This window comes from Corvus brachyrhynchos, unplaced genomic scaffold (assembly GCF_000691975.1).
Source record: "Corvus brachyrhynchos isolate BGI_N302 unplaced genomic scaffold, ASM69197v1 scaffold26, whole genome shotgun sequence".
Lineage (NCBI taxonomy): Eukaryota > Metazoa > Chordata > Aves > Passeriformes > Corvidae > Corvus > Corvus brachyrhynchos.
Genome location: NW_008239324.1, coordinates 12,746,407 through 12,773,906, shown reverse-complemented (window position 1 = coordinate 12,773,906; position 27,500 = coordinate 12,746,407). Strand labels below are relative to the sequence as shown.

Below are 27,500 nucleotides of genomic sequence, written 5' to 3'. Positions count from 1 at the left end.
AGGCAGACATGGTGATTCTCAGGAAGAGCTGAAAGAGCCAGAGCTGCTAAACTCATTAGCATAGGTAAATCTGTTAAAAATGAAACTTTTAGCAGACAATTTGGTTCCAACCCAAAACAGGCCAAAACTGACACTGCAATATGAAAATGTTTACCTTAGGAAAGTCAAAACACTGTCCTTAAATTCTGTCATTTATGTTTTATATGCTCTTCTACAATATAGCCTAGTGATCCAAAATCATCAGATGTAAACCAGGCATTTCAACTCCATCAAAACATTTGCATACATTCCCCTGAAAACTTCAGAAAATATATCATATGCTGGAAATCACGCCAATCAAATTAAAAAGTTTTCAGGCAAAACATATTCTTAAATACTCTTTTTTATGAGCCTGTGGGTGGTGACGTGTCCCCACAAAAGGGAAGAACAATTTTGACGAATAACAAGCAGTGTCAAGGGCTGGATGGTTCAGGTAAAGGGTGGAGAGTGAAGAGTAGCTCTAAAGGAGCCTGGTCCATCTAATGCCTTCAGCCTGAGCCTGAGCTCTCCAAAAGGACTCTCTCACTTCAAGTTCTTGTGCTTCAGGGTTTTGCTCAACTGGGAAACCTGCTCTGACCCTTGTTCTCAGCAAGAGGATCAGTGCCCCATCACTCTCCATGGGAACCTACTGTGGGTTCCCCCAACTGCCAGCCTCACGCTCTGCAAACCACTCAGCCCGTGCTGCTGGGACATTTTTTTGCCACATAAGACCAAGATTAGAACAATTCTGCTCCTGCTTAGCTAGTGGAGTGGAGCAGGCTCCAACTGTGAGAATTTTCAACACCTTGTGTTAGATAAGACCCCCAGACCCCAACATATAAATTGTGGTCTCCCTGGCCCACTCCTGCATCCCTCTCCCCTTCTTCTATCTGCACCCTTCGAGAAAAAATTCAGTTTTTAAATGAAAATCAGAAATTCGTTTTAGTTTTTTTCTGTATTTTTTTAGAAATGCAAAAGCTGTCTAAAAATAGTTTTAGGGTAACTTTGTGGGCAAAAAAAAAGGAAAAGCAAAGAAAGAAGAGGGCTTGTGTAACAAATACATGTCCCATTAGCAACCAACAGCAGTTTTAAAAAATTATTAGCTCATTGGTCCTTTCTCTTTTCAAAATTTCTTTACTGTGGTACATAAAAAACATACCTTACCAACTGTTCATGAACTTATGCAAAGGACATGGGTGAAAAAAAAAAACCTATTCAGTGAAAAAATATAAACATTAGAATGTGCATTTCATATACATTTGTTTCTAAGGCATATTTTATTAGGGTATTTCAATTCTTTCTAAATACCAAACCAATTATTCCCTACTCCAAAGAGAGACTTGATCACAGTTTTTGTTTTAAGGTCATGTTTGAGTTCTAATATTTAAGCCAATCGAAGTCTGGAAGCAGTAGAGCACTTGTGGAAAATGTGTATACATTTTCTTTACCTAAAGCCACAGAACATTTTTCCTTTTTCCATTATTATTAGTATAAAAAGATTAGTACAAACAAAACAAAACAAAAAAAAAAAAAAAGAAAGAAATTTCACTCCTACTTTCGTATTTCTTTAGATCTTAACCTGACATTAATGAGCAAATACACACTAGGATGATGATCACACTGTAGGATAAAATGGCTCATATACTGTGTTGATAAGTTAAGATGAAAGAAATCCAGAACAAAGACACAACAGTATTGCAGAGATATGTTTAGATTCCAAAATACTTGTATCAGTCAAAGATAGAAACACCCAAGACAAAAAAAACCCCCAACTGATAAATAGAAACATCCACTTTTTCCCCACTTGACTGTATAATAAATATCCTGTTTATATTTAAGTGTCGCTCCACCACTTTGCCTGGCTGCCACATACAATACACAGATGCAGTATATTCATATTTTCCATCTGATCTCTGATGCCTTTGCTCCCATTGAATACCAGTGCCAACCCTGCACAAGCATTTGAGGATAGGATTTACATTACAGGAGACAAAGGAGATGCTCAGATGGGAACAGTACTGGCATTGAAATCCTGACCCTGGTGATCTAAGGCAGCAGTTAAGATCCTCATGAGTAACATCCCTGACGCAATTCTTCCCAAATCTCGGAACAAAGCATTACAATTTGCACTGGGCTGGACTACAGTAGAGAAGTTTACGGGAACCATGGCTGCAAAATCCAAAACTGTTACCTGAAAGGCACTTTACATGATCCCAACCTCCATATAACCATCCTTACTCTAATTACACATGTGATGGCACATTTCTTCATTTATGCTCTGCTAGGTAGTACCCTCATTTCAATAGGAATCACTCACCACAGCTTCTCCTATTATTTCTTTCCTGCCAGATGAAGTTTTTTTTCCTCTTCCCACACCAATTGTCTTATTTACCTAAGACATCATGACACTTTATTCCATCACAACGTGGCACTGTTCCCCCAAAGCGAGGTCGGTCATTAGATGTATCATTCTGAAACGTGAATATTAATACCCAGAAGAGATGAACCGTAAGCATCACAGATGGACAAGAAGGGATTAGACATAAATTGGTAACAGGATTGATAACAATTCACAAGTACATCAGGCACGATGACACATTGCCTTGATCGACAAGAACTGCTATTCACAAATTGTACTTCCACAAGCACCTGCAATTCCCTCTCCAATCAAGATTCAGAATAAACATTTTAAGACTGGTATTTTTGCTAATAGCATCAACCTGATGCCAAGCACAAGTCAATAGGAAAACCTCTTGCAAGGAATGGAAGAGCTGAAGGAAATACAGAAGGCACAGTGGATGAATGCTGCAGCAGTCAACCACGTACACTTAAGAGGAAAGAGGAGGTTGTAATCCAAAAGAGAATTTTACAACAATAAAACATGTGGTGCTATATTTAAGGAATGAATGCAGAACTTCACCAAACAGTTCATAATAAATGCTGTGTGATCAAGTATTTCATATATATGTATATAATTTTGTGTTTAACAACATTTTAGTTGCAGCAAGAAACTGCAACTTTTAAAAGTGCTGCCCAACAGCCCCGGTAGGAGTCAGGCACTGTATGTAAAGGCACATTCAGGGAAAAACTGAAACACCCCACACATGGATACTTACTGTCTCAATGACTAGAAAAAGTCATTTACCTAAGACAGTAAAAAAAGGTGAAATATATCAACCCCACTGACTTCCCTTCTCTTCTCCAGCTAATCTTTTTTTGTCAAAACCAACTGCTTAATGACATTATCTTGTAATTTTACAGCTATTTGTTTTGGTGGTGGGCAAAGGACACAAGTGGTTGCTCTTCATCATTCATAAAAAATCTGAATTGAGAATAATTTAAGAGTCGCTTCGTAGAGTTTCTTCTACTAAAGATAGGTATGCATGGTACTCCACTGAAATAGTCAAGTTAGATCTAAATTAGGAAAAATTAGTACGGGTAGAACACAAGGTTAACACATCTTTATTCCCTTCACTATACAAGATAAACCAGGTACTTCTGCCTAATATATTCTGTTCCTGACAAACTTCCTGTGACACTGAGTTGAGTACTTTTTGCTCTGAAGGATGCAAGCTGAAATTATTTCACAAAAAAAGAAAGCCCAAAGTCTTCCTCCTTTTTGGTTAATGCTAGTTTTATCAATTTACTTATTAACACAGCACAAGAACTCACATCTTCATTCACTTTGTTTGGATTGTTTATATGTGTTTTCAGGAGATGCACACCTCTGCCATCCCTTTCTAAAGCCAGGCCTGGCTCCAGCATGGCAGTCGAGGCACACAGACCTAAGAACAATCTTCTGAACATTCCAGCTTCTTCCTCTTAACTTGAATTCCATAAGTAATCTTAGATGGGTGAATTGTGTCATGAAAACTGGAGACTCCTTATTCCTTGGCTTTCAAAAGCTATGTAATTCTTGCCCTGCCTCTAATTGCTTTATATTAAATACTCACTAGAAATACAGGGAAATTTGCATATGCTTCATAGTAACTATTCTTTTTGTTCTGAAGACAAAATGATTATTTACTTGGCTTTTTTTTTTTTTTACTTTTTTTTTTTTTTCCTCCAAATGAGAAATTGCAACCTGACTTGGACATGGTAGCTACGATCCTTCTCCTCATGAATCTCCTATTGCACAACACTTCTGACTGTGCCTCTCACCCCACCAGACTTGACTTGGACAGTCAAGCACTCCAGGAAGAGGTTTGGATATGAAGGGTTCAACACAAATTCCAGCTGGAGCTACAAGACAAACCATCAAATAGTAAAACAGAAGAGCTATAAAATTCATCTCCGAAGGATCTTCTCACCCTCATTCCTACACAGACAATTAGAGAGAAAGGAAGGGGAGGAATGGAAGATTTCAAGAACAGCCCATCCAGGATAGATGATAAAATCTGCATGCTACCCTGAGGAAACAGGGTACAAAGTTCAGTCTTATGTTTGTATTTCTAAAGAGCGTAAAATATCAAATATCCTTCTTGAAGAATAATTCTCTCTCTAGTCTCTTACACATTGCTGTGTAACTATACAGTAAATATTATCTTGCTCACATGCTTCTGTTTACTTAGTATACGTTACATTTGATGCTATCTGGCAGCATAAGTTTTAGTTCTGTCATCTTAAAATACTAATAGTTGTCAATCAAAATAGAAAGTGCATAATAAAAATGTTCTAGAAACTAATAACCCTATATTTCTACACCATCAGCTTGGAGCTAAGCATTGCTAAAAATGAGATTAATTATATGTTTGCAGAGGCCCAATACAATCAGACAGTCCTCTAAACAACATCCTCCTAGAAATGAACACAGACCAGACACATAATCATATATATAGTGTGTATATATTAGGCAATACATGCAGCACTAAATTAATAGCATTATCTTTATTTGGCCCAGTCTTAAAAACCCTCACAATCTGCCCAGTGACAGTATTAGGTGGAGGATGAGAGAAAAAGGCATGGTCAATACCAAAGTAATTTACAGAGATTTTCTACAAATATTTAGAAGCCTGGAAGCACCAAGGAGATAGACACAGGACAGGTCCCTGAAGTTATGACCAACATAATATGGTAAACTGTTCAATTTAAGATAGAGGGTCAGAAAAATATCCTTTGAATTATATCTGTCAAACTTTAGTGGGAACTTCACTGCTTTTAAACAGTGAAGGGACATTTAAACCTGCTCGGGACAAAGTATCAGCAAGTACCCTGCAGGGAACAATCCTGTCATGTCAAGAAGATGGACTAGATGTATAACAGGACTTTTGCTGCTCCATTTTTTATTACTCTAATCCATCACCCTTGCTGAGGTGAAGTTTTATGTAGACCTTTAAAATTATGACCATTTGAAAATTATGTCTGTGTCTGTATAATATATACACACGTATGGATGTAAGGTCTGGTTTTTAAAAAGTCCAAGTAGAAAAACATATTTTGCTCCTAATTTCCCCATGGTAATGTAACTAATGTACATGCCCACATAACTATGCAATAATCTGGCAAATATAGACAGAAATCTCCAGTTATGGTTATGGGAATACACAATTATATGCATGATTGTGACATGTGAATTTCCAACTTAGGCATGCAGGAATTTAAGTATGTGTACTGTGAACAAGGTAGTAGTATTGTTCTGTGGTATGGTTATGCCACAAAACCAGGATCAGACTCTCAGATTTGCTCTAAAATAGAAAATCAGAAATCCTGCAAGATAGACAAATTGATGTCAAAGTTTGCAAAAGAAGCTAAGAAGAAGTCCCACAAGGAGCTCTAAACAAAATTATTTTCATCAGAGATTCTCAAGCAAAAAGTGAAATATTTTGTTTGGCTTTCTTCTGCCCAAGCCACAGTGGTCCTGATATTTCTTTGCACCCCACTTTTACAGAGAAGCTAGAACTCTCCATCACTCTTCCTAAAACCTGAAGGCCACTGAAGGCTTTGTATTGAAAAAATATTAACATTTAACAGTCACTCCAAGCAATGGCTGCAGAAAAAACCTCTGTTGCCAGGCGCAGGATGACAGAACCCTCTATGGATAACCAAGATGCGTACTAGGAGGAGGTTAAAGGCTTCACTTTGTCCATGCATGCTGTCATTTCTGTTATTCCAGACTGGAAATCCTCTAACTGACTAAGGCACTAAGCAATCACCCCTGTTTGAGTGCCATCATCTCCATACTTCAGTAGGGAAGAAAAACAGTAAGAGGATACAGAGGAGGGAAAGGCATTTTCCTTTTAATCTTTTAGGCTGCAATAGCTATAATTGGCTTTTCTATATAGTTTGGCTCTAGTTTGTCACAGCGTTACAATGAAAAACAGCAGCCTTCACTAATTTTTATACACAAATCCTAATGACTTCAATTGCTGCTAAGGATTCAGAATGGTGGCAGGATATGGCCATTCACCATAAAGGCCTTAAAGCCTTCATAATTACTGAGTATACAGAATATTTATTATAGAGACTGCACTAGGCCTCTTTTGTGGGCTGCCCTGGGCCTGTTCTCTGAGTCACATCAAGCAAGAAGTTTAAATGAAACTGCTCCCAAGTTTCTGAAATGGTTTAATAAAACATATACTGACTGTAATATTCAGTTTATAGTAGAAAACTATTGCCCCTTGGTTTGAAAAATGACCTCTAGTTGGCAATTTTACTCTCAGCTTCATAGATTATAGTCCGTTGTTGGTCATTTTCTCAATCCACAGGGCAATACTTTTCCATAACAAGCTCAAACTGCAATCAGTATTTGTAGGCTGTTACACAAGTTGAGTATAATATGTCTCCACACATTCTATTATATGACTAAACAAAAGAAATAACAACCTGGTGACACAGACATATGGAGAAAAGCAGAGCTATTCTTCTAATGCTGAGATAGTAGAAAAACATATTTCTTTGTATTGTGCTAATTTATATTAAATTTCGTGTCTTCAGTACACAATAATCTCTAATTTGGTCTTTTCGTTAATAGTGTTTTGGTTTGTGTTGTCTTATGTCTAGTCTTATTTTAATGCAAAACGACAAATACTAAATTCTATTAGTGTCACATTTTAGAAATTACAAATAGTGACAGATAACCTAGCATTGTAAAATCACATGAAAATGTATTCACATAGATATGTAAAAGATCATTTGCTCTTGGGCTTACAAAGCACATTCATAATCTTATGGGTTTGATATTAGGAAGTTCCAATGCAGTGCAGTAGACAAAATGCAAGTGATTGTTTCAGCATCCAGCTCGAGCACTTAAATACAATTAAAATACCACATTTTGGAAAAACAGCTCCCATATTAGATAACCAAATAGATAAATTCTGTTGAGAAAGTCTCTGACCAGGAACTGAGGAAGATCTGGCATCTGTTCTAAAACATGCCCTGGACAGCTCTGCCAGTGACCACTGTTTAGAAAGTCACCCGCCTTCCCAAAGCACAGATACTCGGAGCTGCAGGGCTGATAGAACTTACCTGGCTGGAGTGTGGTGAGATTTAATTCTTTAATCAACAGGTGATGAACACTCTTGTAGACCCTTTGCTGCAAATACAAAATATTTATCATTACAAGCCTAGTATTCATCCCAATCTGTAAATAAAACTCTGTGGTTAAAATGTGATCCCCACCCACACTCAGAGCCAAAGGGAACAACTTCCTAAGCTGAGGCCAGAGCACTCAAGCAAAGGGGACATTTTGCCACTCTTCCTCTAGAAGTTACAAGTTTCCTGCCCATTAAACAAATACACCAGATTACTGGAGATCTATGCTGGGGCAGAAGGGAGAATCTTGGCAGAATGAGACCTGTAAGACAGAAAGTTTCATTTTAGATTTGTATGGGTGGGTTCCAAAATTATAAGAATCTACATCACTGCATTTTGGGATATTAAAGGGATAGATGATTTTTTTTTTTCTTCATTTTCCACTATTTTCCTCCACTGTTGCTCAATCACAACCTCACCTGCATTCTCTAGCTGGAATGTAAGTGGTCTGGATTCATTTAAACATATAGAAACTGCATGCGGAAGCTTCAATATGTTTGAGCTAAGAATGTATTTGAATGATTACTAGAAGATGATGGCTCTTTATCTTACAAGTCTTCAAGGAATTTAGATGTTTAACTCATTAATAGTGTTTGCTGCATTAGATTTTACATTTTTATGATTTTAGAAGAAAGGTTTTCTGATACAGAGAAAAAAACAGGCTTTTTTTCTTTCCCCAACATTTTTCATTTTAGGGTAATAAAAGTGACACATATGTGCCATAATGTAATGGATTAATTAAGGAATATGATGTTTATCCTAGGTCCTGAGTTGTACATCTTCATAACTCACTCATAAAAATTAATGTATTATACCACGCTCCAGAATGATATATCTATTTTTACCATACCTGTTGAGAATAAATTGTCCTAAATTGGATTATCTTGATAACCAGTGAAAAATGTAAAAATTACATTGTTATTTTAAGAATTTACATTGCTGTGTATAAGAAAGCATAACCTCCTCACTGTGCTTTTGAACTGTCATATTACTTCCACTGTTATGATATCATAATTGCTGCTGCCACACCTAAAATCAAATGCAGTGCATATTGTATTTCTTCATACACTGCATTTCCTATCTTAATCACAAAACCATATACAGTACGTTTTTGGCCAATTCCTTCATTACTGACTGCGTCTGTATATAAGTAACACACAATTATGCATGCAAGGACTCATAAAATCCTCATTTCTAAAATCAACAGATGAAAAATCCCTAAATAATAATGTACAGATGTTTCATATTTAAATGAGCTGTTGGCATGTAATGCTGCCAATCATGCCAATGCACGCAATAAAATTGGTGAATTTCAAGGTACTCGGCCTTTACAACATATTTTTAATTCTTTTTAAATCAAAAGACCATTTTAGGAAGATGGAAATAACAACTGTTCAATAAATATATAATGACATATTTCTGATGTTCTCTTGAAATCTCCATGAGTGGTCAAGTACCCTATGTTTTTCCATACCAATTCCTCTTCCTTTTGCCTCAAGAAAGTTGATTTTTCGGTCCTTAAACTGCAATGCCTCACTAAAAGTAAATTATCTGCATGTTATCTGCAGAGTAATCCTCTTCTTGAATACAAGACAGAACATCAGAGTTTCTAATCCTTCACAGATAGAGTAATTCACATCCACTGTACGTTTTACTGTAAAGACAGAATAATACAATATGTTTGATAAATCATGTATGTGTCTGTGTACAAAGAAAAAGGTTCATCTCCTCTCCTACAAGATGTATCCGTATTAAAGCACACACACACACGCTCCCCATGCTGGCACTGCAACAATCTTTAGAAGTTCCATAATAGAGACATCTAAGTTTAAAAAATGAAGCAGCTCACAGGTCAAACAAGTTCCTGATGAGAAGTGCTTAACCAGAAATATTATTCCACTGATTGTAAGTTTTCATCCATACATCAAACCCTAGAGTCTATTGATTAAATAAAACTGATCTTTTTTTATTTCAAAGCAAAAGAGAATTAAATCATCCCCATTGTTTTCCCTTTGTTTGGAGCTATCACAGTTTGCACACTGGCCATGCGTCCTGCTTATAATTACAACATCCTTAAGGAGAGTTATTCTACAATGACTGATCACAGGTTTCTTGCCTCTTCCTCTAAATCTTCTGCTCCTGGTCATAATCAATGGCACTTGATGGCCCAATATTCTGATCCAATGTGGCAAGCGATATGATCCAAGGTCTGCTTAGAATCAATAAATTCATTTGCTTGGGGAAATTTTGGATCAGGATGGCTTTAAGTATATGTAAATACAAGAATTTACTGCAATTATGCTGGCACATCTTTCCTTTCTCATACCTCTTTTTCCACTGCATAATTAGCTGCGTCATGCCTTAATTTTGCTTGCAATCCTACATAAAGGAATCCAGGCCAGACAGCCCTTGCAAAGCCTTACTGAAGTCAAGGTCTGCTGGCTTCGAGAACAGAGGGTCTCTTTCAGCAAAACACGTCAAAACACTGCAAATCTTTATAATATTGCTGAGCCCCACATGGCATTGTCTGGGCTCTGAAGATACCATCGAATGCTAACATAGGATGAACATGTAACAAGACTGCTTTGAAGGGCACCAACAGGTGCACACGAAAATCATCTTGGAGTTTAGTTTGCCTTTCTTTTTCCCTTGTGCAAAAATGTCCAAGTTTGGTTAATAGTTCCCTTGGGCTCCTGTGTCTCCAAGTCAGCCTTCAGCCTGGTTCCAGTGTACCTGTGCAGTGCAAACATGCTCTGACACTCAGCTCAGAACATGACACAGCCAGGAATCCCCACCTAGAGGATGTGATTTCCACTCTGGAAGGTAATCACTGCTAGACTGAAAGAAAGCAACCAAGTTTTCTTCTGTGTCTTCTCACCCCACACTTGCAGATGAAAGGACGCACACTTACCTCAGTTCTGCTACTGTATATACACATTGTTTAGTAAACTGTAGAAAGTATTCTGAATATTTTTCTAAAGACCAGGAACTCTAACGTACTTTGAATTTTCATTGAATTAGCATAGCAGACTATGGTACATGTATAACTAGCAAAAAAAAAAAATCTTAAAAAAAATTATTCCCTGTTACTTATTTCACTGCAATGGGGCTACAGAACTGCAGAATGATGAGTAAATACAGACATCTGTATCAGTTTAGAAGGCAGCAGCTTGGGCACATCTTTCAGCCCTTTAGTCTTTTTCAACTGGAAATCAGTAGCTCAGCACCAGCAGAGCAGAGATGAGAATCTTGTTTCTGCTAAGTAGCACTAATTTCTGCCCATAGTGACATTCAGAAGAGGATGAATTGAGTCATAGGGATAAGAAAACTGTTTGCTTATGATGTGGCTGTCACCAGTGAAGATGAGTTTGTAACACCCTCCAAGCATCAAAACGACACACAAAAGATACATTAAAAAAAAATAAACCCAACAGATAAGTCTTGCAAAATATATCAATGCAGTTCTTCAGACTGAAAAAGTAGAAGTCAGAAGATCAAGAACTCGCAGTTAGGATTTTCCTATTAGATAAAGAACATAAGGATTCTCCTGAAGTCTTTGATTGATATATGATCTTTTCTTTCTTTTCAGGCAGAACAGCTGTCCAGTGAACTAGAAGGAATAGCCCCGAAGACAGCTTTGTGTCTGATATGACTTTGAGAGGGAAAATTATTCCAATGATAAATGTTTTACATGGAACATCTAATAAAATAAAATAAAAATGTCATCCATAAAAGAATTTTTCTTTCTATTTGAGTAAGCAATCCCTATTATCAGCTGTGGGGCAGGGGTGTTGCTGTGTCTGAGACCAAAGAAAAAAGGTATTTCCCTCAAAATTGGTTTTAGAATGAACCTAACCAAAAAGAGGCAATAGGTACTCTTAAGAGAAGGGTAACTGGGAAAATGCAGAGGGAAGATGAGAATTTTCTGAATATTGTCAGGATGCAGTAATGGGGGATATATTGCAACTTCCTTCATTCTTCTCTGTAAGGAAATCTTTAAGGTGAAACACAGGTGCTTTTCTGGCTGATATCTGCCACCATAACTGTATGCAGAAAGAGGTTGACTACCCTCAAAAAATCCCAAAGCAATAACAACTACCAACCTCCTCAGCAGAAGAAGGTAAAAATTTGTGTAAATTTATTCAACCTAATGGAATTATGTAAATTACACAAATGGAGAGCTACAGCCACTGTGAGAATTGATTGAAGTTATGTCCAGATTAGAGGAGAGATGGCTTGGAATGAAGCCTTTCTGGAGCCTGCTCTAGAGCTGTGCTTTGGCAGCATGCTCTGTTTTGGCAGCTTGCTCTAGTGCTGTTGTTTGGTGAGGGGCTAAGAGCCTTAGAGAATGAACAGCCACAATGCTCAGATGAAATTTGTACATCTTTGTCATTTTCAAACATGTCTCATTGTGACACTTGAGTGGATGGATGAGCACTGATGGATGCTGTCATACACAGACAGCAAAAGGAAGAGTAATCATAACTGTATTTTTCTTGAAGTAACCAAATCCAGAACAGCACCAGCCATGGCCAGCAGTACATCCATGGTTCAGCCAGCTGCCCTCCAGAGTCTCAGTGAATCTGCCACACAGACCCTGTGCTCCTCAAATTTGCCCAAGACTAAACAAAGGCCCATCCACATCTGATACAGGACAGGATAGCTCATGGCTTAGAAGCACCTCACAGAAGAGCATGATAAGCCTTCCACCCATCCTCTTTGTCTTTCAAGACAATGGATCTGTCCTCAACAGCACTCTTTCAACTTTCACTCTTCTCCAAACCAAGCCCTTCTTTCCCTGTCGAAGCCTTTCTGTGTAGGCCCCTGTGAGTGTACTTATTCCAGAGCTAATTACAATTAAATGAGTATTCTAGCACTGAGAAGCTAGAGACAGGTACATGTTCTCATATACCTTTGCACAGCTAGAAATCATTTCTCTCCCTTCCCTTGCATAACTTGCCCTTCCTTCCCTATCCCTTTATTCCCTGTCTCTGTAGTCTTCCCTCTCCCTCCACATAAGGTGCCATTAATGCTGTTCCTCTGTGTGTTCCCAGTAGCTGTTGACATCTGCCTGCTCCTCTGCCACCTCACCTGCCCCCTCCCCTCCTATTACTGAGTGCCAGCCCCTGCTCTCACGCAGATTTTAGATCCACACTTTGCAGAAATCCTGCTCCATGGGATTCCAACAACAGAAGAACAGAAGATAAGAACATAAAAGCACCCTCAATGTGGTGCCCCATCAGGAAGCCAACTAAATCTGATAGACACTGTCCTCTCTGACCCATAAGCAGGAAAGGGCTGAGCATTTAGACAACAGCAGTTCAGAAAACAACTCTATATGGTCTATAACCAGCCAGCACCACCTAACAAACAAAGAGCACTTGCCTAAGTCTTTACTTTTGAAGTAATCAAATAGCATTTTGAAAAAACAAAATAACTTCCACACAGACACATTACATATATATTTATATGTTTCCCCTCATTCTCCCTCACTTTTAGTTTGCAGTGACAATCAGCAATTATTTTACAGAGAAAGACTCTAACAAGCTTACAGGATGCCTTTAGTAGTAAGATAATTATTTGTAACTCTATAAAGAATTATAATTTTTAATTTAAAAAGAAATCAAATAAAAATAGCTTTCATCTTCCCTACCATGTGAAGAAAACATTCTCTGCCTACAACTCAAATTATTCTCTCCTTTGTGCAAAATGAATTGACCCAGAAAACTAAAAGGGTAAGAACCCATATTTGCTGGGCTTATTCAGCAGCCAAAAGTTCATGAAAAACACTGTTGTGTATCACATAGCAACCACTTGATGCCTATTGTTAAAATACAGTAGTTATTCAAAAAGTAAAATCTTGCATTTTCAAATAAGAAGCCAGGCTGCAATGTGTGTTTACTGTTTTGGGGAAATAGTCATCTTGCCATTTTCTCTTTTTCCATAGTCTGGACATATTTGGTCAGCTATGCAATGTGCAGTTACCCACAGGAAAGAAAAGGAACACAAGAATTTTCCTCCAATGTTGGGCTCACAGGACAATGTCCATTCAAAGCAACACTTGGGATCTCTATTAAGAGCGTTAAGATGTGCTCTATTTTTATCCAGATGCACTTGCAGTAAAAATGTAATATTCCAGGGAAAGGGCATGAGGGAGAAAGGGAGTAAAGCTTCTGCTTTCTGTTGCAGTTGCACACTTTCACCTGCTCTTAAAGCAAGCTGCTCCTGGAAAGTCCTGTACATGTGCACAGGTGTCTGCTACTGCACATTTGCACCTCCTCCCAGCACTGCTACCTGTCACTACAGCTGGGCAGAGGTATGATTTCACCAACATCTCCCTCTTTACCTTTCCTCCAATTCTTTTGCGGTAGAATATGCTTTAAAAAGTGAAATAAAAGTAAAATTTATACAGAAGGGTAGTCAGATGTAGAGTCAGAAAAAATATTAACAATTTCTGATAAATGGAGCTTGTATTACTCTAAAATATTTGAAAAGCAGTGGCAGATTACTTGAGCTACTCTGGCTTTGCCAGATTTCCATGAGAGCTGAGAGTCAGCCCTCAGTTTGTCACAACTGCATCAGACTGTCTATTTAAATTATCAAAGCAAAAGCAAAAGGGTTCTTCTGAAACAACTGCTGGAGAAGATGAAGGAAAGAATACAAGAGATATAAATTCCTTCTAGGTTTTATTATGTGCTGTTACACAAACAGCACAACTTAGAACTTCAAGATAATGACACTTTTAATACCAGAAGGGAATGGCAGACTTGCTTAGTGTAACTTCGAGATATTTCATCAAGCCTGCCTACAAACAGGTGTGCCACATTTTTGCTAGTGGTAAGATGCTTGTTGAGATTATCTTCTTATCTAGGAGAGTGTTTAAACTCCTTTTGAGCAGTTAAAGTAAGACAGTGGCAGAAAGTAGATTAAAAGGGAGAAAATGTATGAGCACAGACTTTTTGCCAAGAACCTTACTTTGAGCCCAGCTGTATCCAGGTATGTGTGTGCTGTTTCCACAGTCTCTGAAAAGAAAAGTGAGTGGTAGGTAGCAAAGCCCACATGAATGCACGAAGCTGCAGAGGAAAAAGTGTGAGAAAGAATTGGGTACCCAGGAGCAAAGAGATGGGCTTTAGTACTTGAGAGAAGGATCTGGCTATTATCAATACAAGATGAAAAGCATGGATGGTTGAAGCTGCAGCTCACCTGCTGCACGTGTTTCTGCTTGCCTTAAAAATAAACTTCTTTACTTGACATCAGAGCAGATGCAAAAATCAACTTAACATCTCATCTGGCTTACAAAGCACAAGTATACAATTTGATATTTCAGTCAAAGGCAGATCAGGGTGTACATCTAGACAGCAATTGTCTATACACAGGAATTGGTTTGGTCAATGGTCAGTGATCTGTCCAGGATAGGATGTGGTAATTAAACATGGCTGTGGAAGAGTGTAGCATTGTAACTACAGCTCATGTAATTTATCAGTAACATACCAGCAAAACTTCATGAAACATAAAACAAGCTATTATATCCAGTGCACAACTAAAAATTAAGAAATCTTTCCCCCCAAATAATGAAAGGTATATACTGAAGAATAATGCACAACTCAAAGTCTCCTCTGAAAATGTATGCTTCTCTCAGAACCAGATTCCCAGCACAGGGACTGGTAATTTATGATCCACCAAAATACTCTGTTGAACAAAAAAGTAATACCTACACCATGCCTATGCAAATTACTAAGAATAAGTGACTCCAAGGACCAGTAAGAACAAAGCCCAAAACTCCTATCAAACATTATCTGAGGTTTGAAAAAGTCAAGACAAAGTGTATTTTTTTTAAATGGGGATAAATTGGGATTTCTGTAACAATTGACTCATTTTGCCTGCTTTTATCTAAGGATCTCAAAGAGCACTCCAAGTGTTAATTAAATTACAAAGCATTTTTGTGACAGGTAAATGGTATTATGCCCACTGGGGAACAGAGAGAACATTTATGTTTCATTACTGAAGTCACACAGTAATCCAGTGGCTAGCAATATAACCCAAGAACTGCCAGTTGCCACTTCTACTCATTGACTTGGTGGCCTCACAAGAGATAAAATTAGCCTTAAAAGCCAAAAATACTTTTCCTCTTGTGGCTTTCTATCTTTTAAGACTAGGCCAAGATTCTTTTATTTTATTTTATTCTTCTTCCTCTGCTTACTGGGAGGCCTTTCTTTCAGAGTCACACAAAAGAAACCACTTCCTAACCTACCCAAGTGTGTTAAGGATCACAGTACAGCAACAGAGGTAGGAGCTTAAACAAGGGCAGTGAACTGTAATGGTGCTCTTTAACAGCTTGTGCAGCTGCATCGGGGTCCTCCTCTCACCAGTCCTGCTCCCAGAGATGACACATCAGAGCCTCTGTCCCATCAGAATAAAGACGGACAGATGGGCAGATGAAATAATCCTTGGCTGGCCAATTCACTGACTTCCAACCCTACTTTACCAACGAAAGAGACAAAACTACCCTGAGGCGGCCGGTGCCTCGCACACTCGGTACAAGAATCTCTCACTGAAAGGAACAATATCATAAACAATCAACCAGACCCTGAAAATGATTTAGACTATGGAGAAGTCTATTCTGCAGTCTACTACATCTATTTTGAGTTGCATGTGAAGAAATGAGGGAGAAACATTTCACTGACCTTTCTGATCTTATCCCAAAAAAAAGGAAGCCACCATTTTTCATTTGAGCTTGGTCCTGACTGGTAGAACTGCAGGATGCAGGAGCAATAAAGCAGTAACATATAATGCAATCTGCACAATACACAGTCCAACCTAAGGCATCTCTCATTCAAGACTAGTACAGCTCAGTTAGAGCTTTAAATAATTATATCTCCATTAGTAAACTGATTTTGGAGAGTAAAAGGCTTTTCTATTTTGTACATAACTATTTATTACTGAAAACAGGGAAGCATCTTTTGGAACTTTCTCTAAGCCTTTTGAATACAACGCTAAACCAAGATTTCAGGCTTTATTTTCCCCCTCATTTCTTGTTATGTCATGAAGAATCAGCTATGTGGAAGAGATGAGAATGTCTTTGATTTAAATGACCAAGACTTAAGATTGTCTTTACTGTGGCAGAAAATAAAGCTGCTGCATATATTTCCAGTGGCAGTATTATTGTTACATGGTATGACAATCATAATCTTTCTTTCTTTTCCTAAAAATATGTCTAAAGAACCACACAGTTTATATACTGCATTCAAAATATTTTTCTTCGTTTACATTGATTGCATATTTCAAATCATGTTACAGCTGTATCGCTTAGCCTAAATCAAATAAGGAATCCACATAAATGCATACACACACTTTGCTTGTTTTTAGACATTTCCAGTATTGACAAGATTAAAATATTTTTCTCATTCATTATTTATTGTGCTCTGATGAAACAGTAAGAGTATGTATTTAACAAACATCACAAAGTAGAGTTAAAATGTGGACATGCTGTTTCATTTCGATTTTGCTGCGACAGTGTTAAGTATGTGACTCCCTGACTGCAGTAATGACATCTTGGGGTGATGAAGATTTAAGATGCTTTGCAAGGATGCAGTATTATCCCAACTCTTCAGCCATGCTGATTAGGAGCATTATCAAACAGATGAACCCAAGACTGGAAAGCGTGCAGTGGCTACAGCCCCTCCTGTTGCAGGGGACTGAGGGAATCAGTGCTCAGTGCAAAAGCAGCACCAAACCCCTCCACTGCATCGACCAGTGCCTAACTGGAAACACTGGAAGGCAGTCAGTCACACACACACCACTCCAACATTTCTACAAGCACCAGCATTTTTTGTCACCAAAAATGTGTCCTCTGGACAGTTTCTCTGCCTCTTGGGTGAACTTGGCAGTACCTGACAGCTGGAGTTTGGGGTCAAGCAATGCTGTATCTGGTTGCATCTCAAGCACGGGGCAGATGCGTGTGGCTTTGGCTGTCGGGTGTATTTACCTTGGGTTGAAAACCACAGGCATAGCACTGCATGATCCCAGTTTCCAGCACACAGTTGGGCACCATTCTGCACGTTTCTACTGGCAAAAAAAAAGCAAGGGAGTGCCAAAGAGCAAGCACCACAGCAAAGCAACTGTAACCAAAACTGGTTCTGCTGGGCAGAGGAGCAGAGAGCTTGCCTTCTGCAGAATGTGGCAGTATCTGGGTTAGAATGTAGAAAAAGACACATTTCAGCCCAAATACTTATTCTTGCATACTACAATCTAAATATACCCCCTATGACAAATACAGCAGAATAATCAGAAGGTACTGAATGCTTAAAATGCACCCTTAACAAAGCAAAACAATGTAATGCGTATCTTCCTTTACGTGTCAAACAATTTGCCTAACAAATCATAATAATGCAGAATGATATAAAATTCACCCATCAAGCCCAAATGCATGCACAAAGATTACCATGGCAAAGAATTGTGAATTTCATTAAATATGTTAAAGGCAAAAAAAAAAAAATTCTGCTTTGAAAAATAGTAATCCTGTCTTTCAACAAAAATATTATAGGAAGCTATGAATTTGGTAGATCTGAATAGGATGTTGGTACATGTTTTACTAAGGTAATATAATGGCACACTATTATTAGATCACATTAATCATTACTGTGCCAAAGGCACTGACAGCACCACTGAAAAGGATTGAAAGGGCTGGTAATGGATATAAATTACCCATTGTGTGATAAAAGGATTTTTACTAAGAAGGTAAGAATAAAACAGCAAATTTCTAATATAACTGTTGTGTAAAAACCAAAATAAAAGTAATCCAGTCAGTAATATCCACAAAATCAGAAAGTAAGCACTTTTGAAACAAGATAAAGTCACAATAAAAACTGTATACAATGTAAAATTAATTTCATGCTGCATAATATTACTATCAATTTAAATAGTTTACATGATGACCTCTATGGTCAAGAGAAAGGTAAGCTTTGTTAATTAGAATTGAGTATGAGTTTCTGCATGCGTATTTTAAGTTTGTGGGCTTGAAATTTTTTCTTTTTTTTTTTTTTTAAGCACTTAATATCTTCATAACACCCCCCTGAAATTCAAGACATGTTGAGAGTTTTCTGTTTTGTGCATTAACATCACAACAAACAGCACATCCCTCAGATGGTTTTATTTGGATTCCAAATACTATTACAAAATGAACCACGTCTTTGCTGAGCTATTTAACCATTTGATTGAAACCATTTGTATCACTAATTGTCCGGTCCTGTGCTCCTCCTTTACTCTGGCAAGTATTTCCTGATATTAGTGGGGATCAGTGGAGTGAATTGGTCAAACTACATCCTTATTTACAGCATTAAAAAATGCACGTATCTTTTCCAAAGCTGACGGAATTATTCTAGAATCAAGTCACTGTAATTCTTTTCAAGTCAATTGTCTAGAATAAAATCCAGTAGCTCACATTCAATTAGTAAGTTTTAAAAATTGTGAGCCATAGTCTTAAATGATATAAATTCATAAGTACAGACATCAATCCTGAAAACACTTACGTCTCTACTTAACTTTACTCACGTGAGTAATTCCATTAGCATCAGTAATTCAATACCTGCTTATGCATTTGCAGTACTGAAGCTTTAATATGCCTGGATATCCTCTCACATCAGCTATAAATCAGCACAATTCCTCTGAATCACAGAGTTTCTACTAATTCACAAGATATAAAAAGGAATAGACAACCCAGTATAACAATTAAAATAAAGAAATAACATAAGAATTTGATTTGGGAGCAGAAGCTATCAGAAATTTTGATTTAAGAATCAATTAATGCATGTGGAATGAATTATTGGTTATTTCCTAGGAAGGTAGACTTTTATTTCAAACTGAGGGCCAAATAACCCAATTCTGATTTCACACCTATTTCCACACCAATCTGATTTCTCAGATTTACAGGAGCTTTTCTTCTACTGCACTGGAATAGCTCAGAGGAAAATCACATATACAATGTAGTACACCCCTCCACCCACTGATTTTCATGGGTGTTCTTCTCATGCTAATATACAACAGAATATGGTTCTTAATAATATGCATGAGATGTTCTATTGAACTTACAGGAGGGAAAAAAAAAAAAACAACCAAAAAATGATAAAATGAATTTAATCAGGAGTGTCATGCGTTTTCTTAAATCAGCAGTCTGATGATAAAGTAATAAATGATGATTCATCCCCAACACAATTATTACATATCAACTGCATAAAGATGAATGCTCATGATTTTACCAAGCAGACATTTTTCTTGAAAAAAATCTATTTGTAACTCACTACAACCTGAAAGAACTACAATAAAAAGTTTTGCAAGACATAGACATTATATTTTTAAAGATGTAAAAAAAATGTGAGAACATACTTAAAAATGTAATTTAGGTACCTCATTTTACATTTTTTTTTTTAAATGTGGAAAAACAAACCTAGACTCAGATCCAAAAGCAGAAGAAAATGTTACAAGAACAATATAAGTATTCTTACCAGTTATTCTTAAGCCAACGAATCTGTTCCCTGGATTAGGAAATTCTTAAAAGACACAGGATAGGAACTGAAGGTCACAACTGGAAAAATAAAACCTGTGAGAAATTTAATATGTCAAAACTCAGTGTTTGAATCAGACATTTACATTAAAATATTACAATGCTACCTCAAGCAGACAATCTACAGGACAGCAGAGAGCATTAAGAATTACAGTATTAATGGGATTAACACCTTTTATTTTTTAGCTTTCATAATGTACATGTTTGGTGGTCATTTCATATTTGGAACTGAAAACTTCTTTCAGTTCTGGATTGTTTTGAGAGGGAAAACCTCCTCTCAAGATAATGATGAGGAACAGAATGAAATTCTTCTGATCCTTTCCCCTAGACAGTACAGCAAAAGAGGACAAAACAGGATAAAACAAAAGTTGCATAGCATACTCCAGAAACCCAGTTATTCTCTTTGACATTGATATTCTAATCTTTCAAACTGAGTAGAAAGAGAACAGCTACTAATTGTATTTTTACTTTTTTTTAATTCCATTTTATAACAGAAATAAGTCCTTTGTAGATGATCTCATCTAATAAACCCTACTTAAAAGAGATAAGAGCCAGCAGTAAAAGCCAAGCAGAATACTTCCAAGATATTTGTCAGAAGTGAATTTAGGGCCATTACATTAGTAAGCAAAGTAGAAACAAAAACAAAGGGCATTCTTAGAGCAAAATAAAGTTCACTCGACTGAAGCTATAATCTGAAGAATTTATGACTGAGAACTCTAACTATGCTTATTCCTATGAATGTCTAACAAATGAAATTAAAGGTCACTTCTAAATAATACACTTTGTACATCTACATCAACCAAACTCTTTCATACAGCAGGGTCTGAAACCCCAGTTCAAGCATCACGGCCTCAGGGCTTCACCTTACCAACACTGATTGCCCAGAGAAGCACTGACTGCTCTGAGAGCCACAGTGGCAGGATGTGGTAGTCAGTGTGGACAAAATTGCAGCCTTCATTTCTAGGTAATTAAGAGCTTGGCCATTTGAGTGCATTTGGTTTAAATCGGTCAGCACCAACAGGACCACACTGCTGCACAACACTGTTTGTTGGCTTGAAGGGTAAACAACAATTTCGAGAGCCCCTCTTGATGATGAAAACACTATGAAATAATTCAGAAAACACAAGTTCACTACTAAGCAGCACAGCCCTCCCTTAGTGCAAGACTGACACGACACTTCTTGTGTATCCTCTAAGATCTCTGCAGTCTCCACCTTGCCCGGATTACATCCAATGCAAGGTGCTACAGCAGTGTCTCACTCTGTCCAAGCCACCTCCTCTTTTCCCCTTTGGTTCTCCACCACACCAACCACAGCCTACTTACTGTGATGGTTCACCATAAGGCTTCCCAAATTCCACTGCTTCCCTCCTCGTTTGCAGACCGAACTAGTCTTTGCCACATGCTTCAAAACGTTTTCCAACTGATAATTCTGCCATACAACTTCTCTGACACAGGAGAATTACTCCAATTAAAGCTTCAAACCCCTCCTTTATAACCTGCATTTCCACAGCAAATCACCAATAATTCTTCAGTAATCACCTGGTTTGCCCTCCCCATTGTTCCTCATATGTAGGAAGATATTCTTCCCTGCTTTCTCCTCGTGCCCAGTTTTCTTTTGCCTGCCAGTTAGCTCTGGGTTTATATTTGAATTATGAGCCCTGAACAGCAAAGCCTGTCCTCCCATGAGACACTTTCCTGTTGAGCTGAATGGGTGGGGAGCAGGTACAAGGCATTACTCCAACCCAGCACCCCATATCCCATGGGTAAACCCAGCTACAGGAGAAGAAAACAATTGGGAAAGTCAAGCCAAGCACCTACAATGCTGACCATAGAGAATAAAAAAACCTTTTGTAACTGGTTAAAGAAAACTCCTGTCATCAGATTTGGTCTTCCTAAACATGAAATAGTATCTAGATAGAATTCAGATCCCATTTATGAAGGCCCATACCATTTTAGAATTTAAATAAGTGAATTTCAGTTACTATATTTGAACACATAGGAACAGCAAATTCCTGGACTGCTGCAGATAAACATAGGTCCCATCCAACATTTTCAGTTGCACAGTGTCTAAAAACAGTGACAGCTTGTTTGTCTGGAATTTCTGCTGTTGTTGATGTCTTAAAACCTCAAAGATATACCTATCTAGTATTTACTTGAAGCTCATTCAATGTAAGAAAGCCAAGAAACAGAAACAAAGATAATAAACTCTTAGGTTTCTAAAAGATGTTATCTCGCTAAACAGGTTCTTAGTACTCCTACACCAACATCATAGACCACATTTTTGCTATGCTATTACAAGGCTACTTGTGTTTAAAAAAAAATTCAGCTTTTACATACACGCTCATGACTTGCAAAATTCTAGGAATGATTCTCAAGGGGCTTTCACTAAGATGCTTTATAAATTCTGATGACAGACAGAACACAGTAAGGCTTCATCTCTTAAAGTCCTGTACTGATTTGTTTGGAGGCTTCATGTCATTGATCAGCATGTCAATGTCGCTTGCAATCTGCTTCCCAGTTCATGACTGAGAGTGAACCCCTCAGGTTTAAAACCTTAAATGATTTAAGGTCTGTGATACATAACCTTACGAACAAATTGGGAAAATCTGTAGCTTTACACATTAAACTGTAACAGAAATGATTTAAAGCCTTATAAAAAGGTATTTTACTTACCTGTGCTAATATTATTCTAACACATTTGACACTGACTATGTAAAGCAGATATTTTAAAGGTACAGGCAGCAAGCTGCTCGGAAACAAATTAAGACAGTTCCACTTAGGTCAAATTGGGCCAGTTTACCAGTGTCTAATACACTCCCTGGCATTAAAAAATGGCACCATGAATCCTTACAGACCAATTTATTACAGTAAGCCTCCCACAGTAACACTACTATGCAGTTGCACATGGCTCAGTGAGTGATCCAGCACACCCCCAGAGAAGAAAAAACCCCAAAGATCTTCAAAACTAGTATGGTTTAAAAAAAAAAAATACTGTTGAGACATAACTAAGGTATAATGGCACAATTTCTGTTCATTCTTAAAACATGCTTATGTAGCTCATTCCTTGAAATGAATCAGAGACACAAAAGGGAGAAAGTAATCACGTCCCACTGATGAGCAGGAGCCAGAAGGAATTCTGCAGGTTACAGATGGAAATCTAATACACAGCAATGGAAAACAGAGGCTTGAGCATGGACTTACTCTGAACAACAGGACTTTTCCCCAAATGCTGAGACCAAAAGGCTTAATTGCATGGCTCTTAGCAGCACATCCCATTCCTGTTCAACTCAATGTTAAACCCCTGCTAATCTCAAGGGGACAAGGCTCAGGCCCTCTGTAAATGGCATACCCTTTCTGATGGAATGAGGTGTCATGTTTAAATAATTATTCCCTATCAGCTGCTTTTGGAAGGCCTCTTGAATTGCCATGGCATAGCTGCTCTCACCCTAGGCACATCAGAGATGCAGGGACAGAGATAGCAGGCAGGTAAAGAGGCTCAATGACAGGACAAAGCCAGCCCAGGAGCCGTGCAGGACAACCTTCCCAGGCCCCCGTGTGAGCACTGCATTCATCATAAATGCAGGATGGGACTGGCGGGGCCTGAAGGGTCCAGTTAGTGTCACTGGGAGTTACATGCATAAATGAAGAGAGATAAACAGTCCCTAAAGCAGGATGCTGGAATAAATCTCAGTATTTTTCCACTGTTCCCAAAAAACATGAGAGCTGACACCACTTTTCTCAGGCTGGGGCATGGTTTCCACCCAAGCCACCACAGCCTCCCCAGCCATGTACCAGTCCTCATTTACAGACCTTCCTCCCTGTGTGTGTGTGCCCTGCCCACGCACTCAGAGATCTCCAATACATAAAGCTGTCTGCCTACAAATACAAGATATTTAAAAACTCAAAGCTAACCATGACAGGATTTGTCCACATCTCCTGGCAAATCTGTGGTGTTTGATCCTTTACATCACCAAGATCACACAACAAACTATTGCTCTCATTTTTCCCTCCTGATATAAGTAAGCAAGAGACAGCAAAGAGAATGGACAGGAATGCGCATCTTTTTAACTCCTGGGGAGCCAAGGGGTTTGCAAAAATATTTTATCAGAGGCACAACTCACTTCAGCTCCTTAGGGTTTTTCTACTTTTTTGTACTTCAGACATCCCAGTCTGCATTTATTTAGTGCTGCTTCTGCCTTGCAGTGGTTTTGGGCACTAACACCACCATTAACTTGTCCCTGTTAGGACTAGTCATTGGTTGCAAAATGAATCACTCCAGCGTGGTGCTGCTCCTGCCCTTCTTGCTCAGGCCTCATCCAAAGCCCTAAAAGTCAGGGGACATCATTTAACCTGGTGGTGGCTGGATCAGGCCCTGCTGCAGGCCAGTCCAGCACCATTGCTAGTGACACCTGTACCACTGCTGGTGACCATGGTATAGCTGTACCTCTCCACTTGCCACTGTGGCTTGGGAAAGGGGTGGGATGCAGCCCCAGGGGCCACCTCGTGCCCTGGGAACATGCAGGCACACTTCCCCTGGAGTCCTCAGGAGCTCCACATGGCTGCAGTTGTGCTGTCCTCCAGTAATGACACACTGGGGGAGAACTTTGCCCACTGCTAAAGTGGGGTCTCCAGAGACAGAGGAGGAGAAGGAGGGAGCAGGAGCATCCCAGAGCATCAACCCTGCAGTAGTTCCTGCACATGCTCCAATAGCTCTACAGCAGCTGCTGGACATGCCAGACCCCAAGGACAGTGTCTGCCACCTGGGATGGCCCAGGACCTGCACACAGCACCCCTGGAAAACACTCCAGGCCAGCTGGCACCCTTGCAATACCCCAGGTGGCTGCAGAGTAGCACCCACACCCCAAATCTCTGCTCCTTGACCCCAGGGAGCTGCGCTGAGGCTGTGCTGCCCACAAACATCCCAAGACCTGCCTTTTCCCTACCTGGGCTTCTTATCTTGGAAAGAGTTGTTTAAAATGCAAAAAAGTCAGGTCAGACAGCTTCCCACTGAGTTCCAATGCATGTGTTTAAAAAGGGCCAACTTACTTTCCACCTCTAAGAGAAATAACTTTGCTCAGAGGAAAATTGGATACCTGCGCTCAGTTCCTGTGAGTGTTCTGGATGCACAGGATGAACAGACATTTGTGGCAATCTGATTGAGTGAGTTGTAAGAAAACATTATGAATTTAAAGTAGTACAAAAAAAGGTTTCCATCACCTCCGTGCCTATACCATGACACATGCATCTTAATATATTACATAATAAAAAAGTCATGTTGTTCTCAACCAATCAAATTACGCTACTGTCTCTTTAATAAACAAATCCATGTGCACATTAACAGTGTTGAAAATTCAATTTAAACTCTTTGTCTGTTGCTGCTTACTCTAAAGATGGTCTTTCTTAAACAACAGAGCACCAAGGAGTCGTTAGGGCTCTCTCTTCATTACTTCAAAAAACCAATCATTAGACACCAGAGTATATACGTAATTAGAAAATCACTTCCTTTGCAATCCAAGCTAAGTAGTTTACATACTGTAATTACAGGGACAAAATCAATTTTTAATCATTTCACTGATTGGGCTCATCAGCTCTGTGGGAACATTGTAACCTGCTTGTTGTGCAAAAGCAACATCTGGGCTAAAACAATTACCCTTTGTTTGCTACAATATTCCTTAAATCTTTTTGCTTGCATAAAAAAATGAAAACACGAAGACAAGATATTTCGATGTCTTTTTGTCCTTGATCAACATATATCCTAAAGTACTACTTGCAATGAGAGTTTAATGTTCCTCAGAATTTACAGTTAAACAGTACACTTCCAAGGAATGTATTTTTTCAGGGAGATAAAAGTATCTGATTGTTTTAAAGAACCATTCAGCTGGCTAATTGTTCCATAGCTAACACATGGTATTCAAACAACCCACACATTACAAAAGCTCATCTGGATAATAATGGGCAACTATTATTGCAATGGTTTACACTTTTCTAATACAAATGAATGGATTTTATCAAAATTTGAAAAAAATCTAAGAAGCTGGGTATGTGTGAAAAATAGATGGTATGAATTGGCAAGGCAAGGCTAAGCATTTTGTTCTCTTAATAGGAAATGACCTCATTTACACTGGAGTAATAATTAGTACTGCTTCACTGACAGTTAAGAAAAAAAAGTTTCACAGTATAATAAGGCAGCATCTCCTTTGTTAAGATCTACATTGATTATTAACCCTTGCCAAGAAAACCCAAATTTAACTCTGCCCTATGTGTGCATGTGTTTTGGGTTTTTTCAGGCAAAAAGTAAGAGGAGGGAGGGAAAAAGAAAAAAAAGAGAGAGTATGAGCTAGAACTAAGGCAAGATCCTGACCTGCACCCACCAAAGCCAGCAGCTGCTGCATGGCTAGTATCAGAGCACACAGGATGGGATGTCAGGGCTTGTTAAGTGAGGATATTGATGTCTGAAATATTTAATAATAACTGTTAGAGAATACATTTGGTTTTGCCTGGACTGGGAAGCAAGCATGCATCAGGCTTGTTCTGTGCTTCAGATCCGGCCGTTCTGAGCACCAGATCCTGCTACCTGCTGTGGTCCCACAGGGATCCCCCAACAGAGGAGCAAACAATCACCTCCACTGTCACCACTTCTCCTCCTTGCCAGAGTTCCTAGTCCTGGGGATGTGCAGGAGGCAGGGTCAGTCTGTGCTGGAGATGCAGAGGCTGCCCTGTGTCCCCCCACACACAGCCTGTCCTGCCCTAGACCTTGGAGCACTCAGGGCCATGAGCTCTTCCCCTGGCCAGGTCTGGGGGAAGCTGCTGTGCCAGCAAATGGAGTGGGTGGGAGTCCTGCAGCTACCCAGAGATCAGGAGTACTACAGACAATGGCAGCCCCAGCTCCTCACACGTCCCTGTCAAAGGAACCCTGTTTCTGAATAATTTACGCAACATTTAGGTGAAAATATTTTGTATTTTATTCAGTAGATGCATTTTTTTTTATAATGAGGCCCTCATTAAAACCAATATGTGTGTCATATTGTCAGGCAAATATATGTTAAAATGTCACTTTGAATATGAAACAATACATTTTTAGGGGCTCGACTCATTAAAGAAAAATATAAGCTAAAGAAAATTTCTCTGGGTAAGCCTTTAAGAGCTGGGCGGGAAATATTTTCCCGTCCTGCAAAAAGTTTGAGATTCTTTTTTTTTTTTTCCCCACCCTCTGCATTTCAGAGAAAGCACAATCTTACAAAGGTTCCCATGAAAATAAAAGTTGCACAAACCAGCAGGATACCCCTGTCACTCTCCTTTCCCTCCACACCCACCGGGCAGCCAGGAGCACAGCAAAGGCAAGGCTCTGGACTGGCAGGGGTGCACAACAGGATCCCCCCAACAACCACCGCGC

The 27,500-nt window shown here is 38.8% G+C and overlaps 1 protein-coding gene across 8 annotated transcripts in view; it reads right to left on the bottom strand.

Moving 5' to 3' along the window:
• Positions 1-27,500, bottom strand: part of ZNF536 (zinc finger protein 536) — a 346,807-nt gene that overhangs the window by 271,514 nt on the left and 47,793 nt on the right. For 6 of the 8 annotated variants that reach the window (XM_017741035.1, XM_017741038.1, XM_017741037.1 and 3 more), the window contains exons 2-3: positions 20,049-20,143; positions 7,483-7,549 (exon numbers count right to left, since the gene is read on the bottom strand). The gene's annotated coding sequence lies outside the window, so the exon portion shown is untranslated. The remainder of the gene's footprint in view (positions 1-7,482; positions 7,550-20,048; positions 20,144-27,500) is intronic. The other 2 variants (XM_017741036.1, XM_017741039.1) reach the window with 2 other exon arrangements.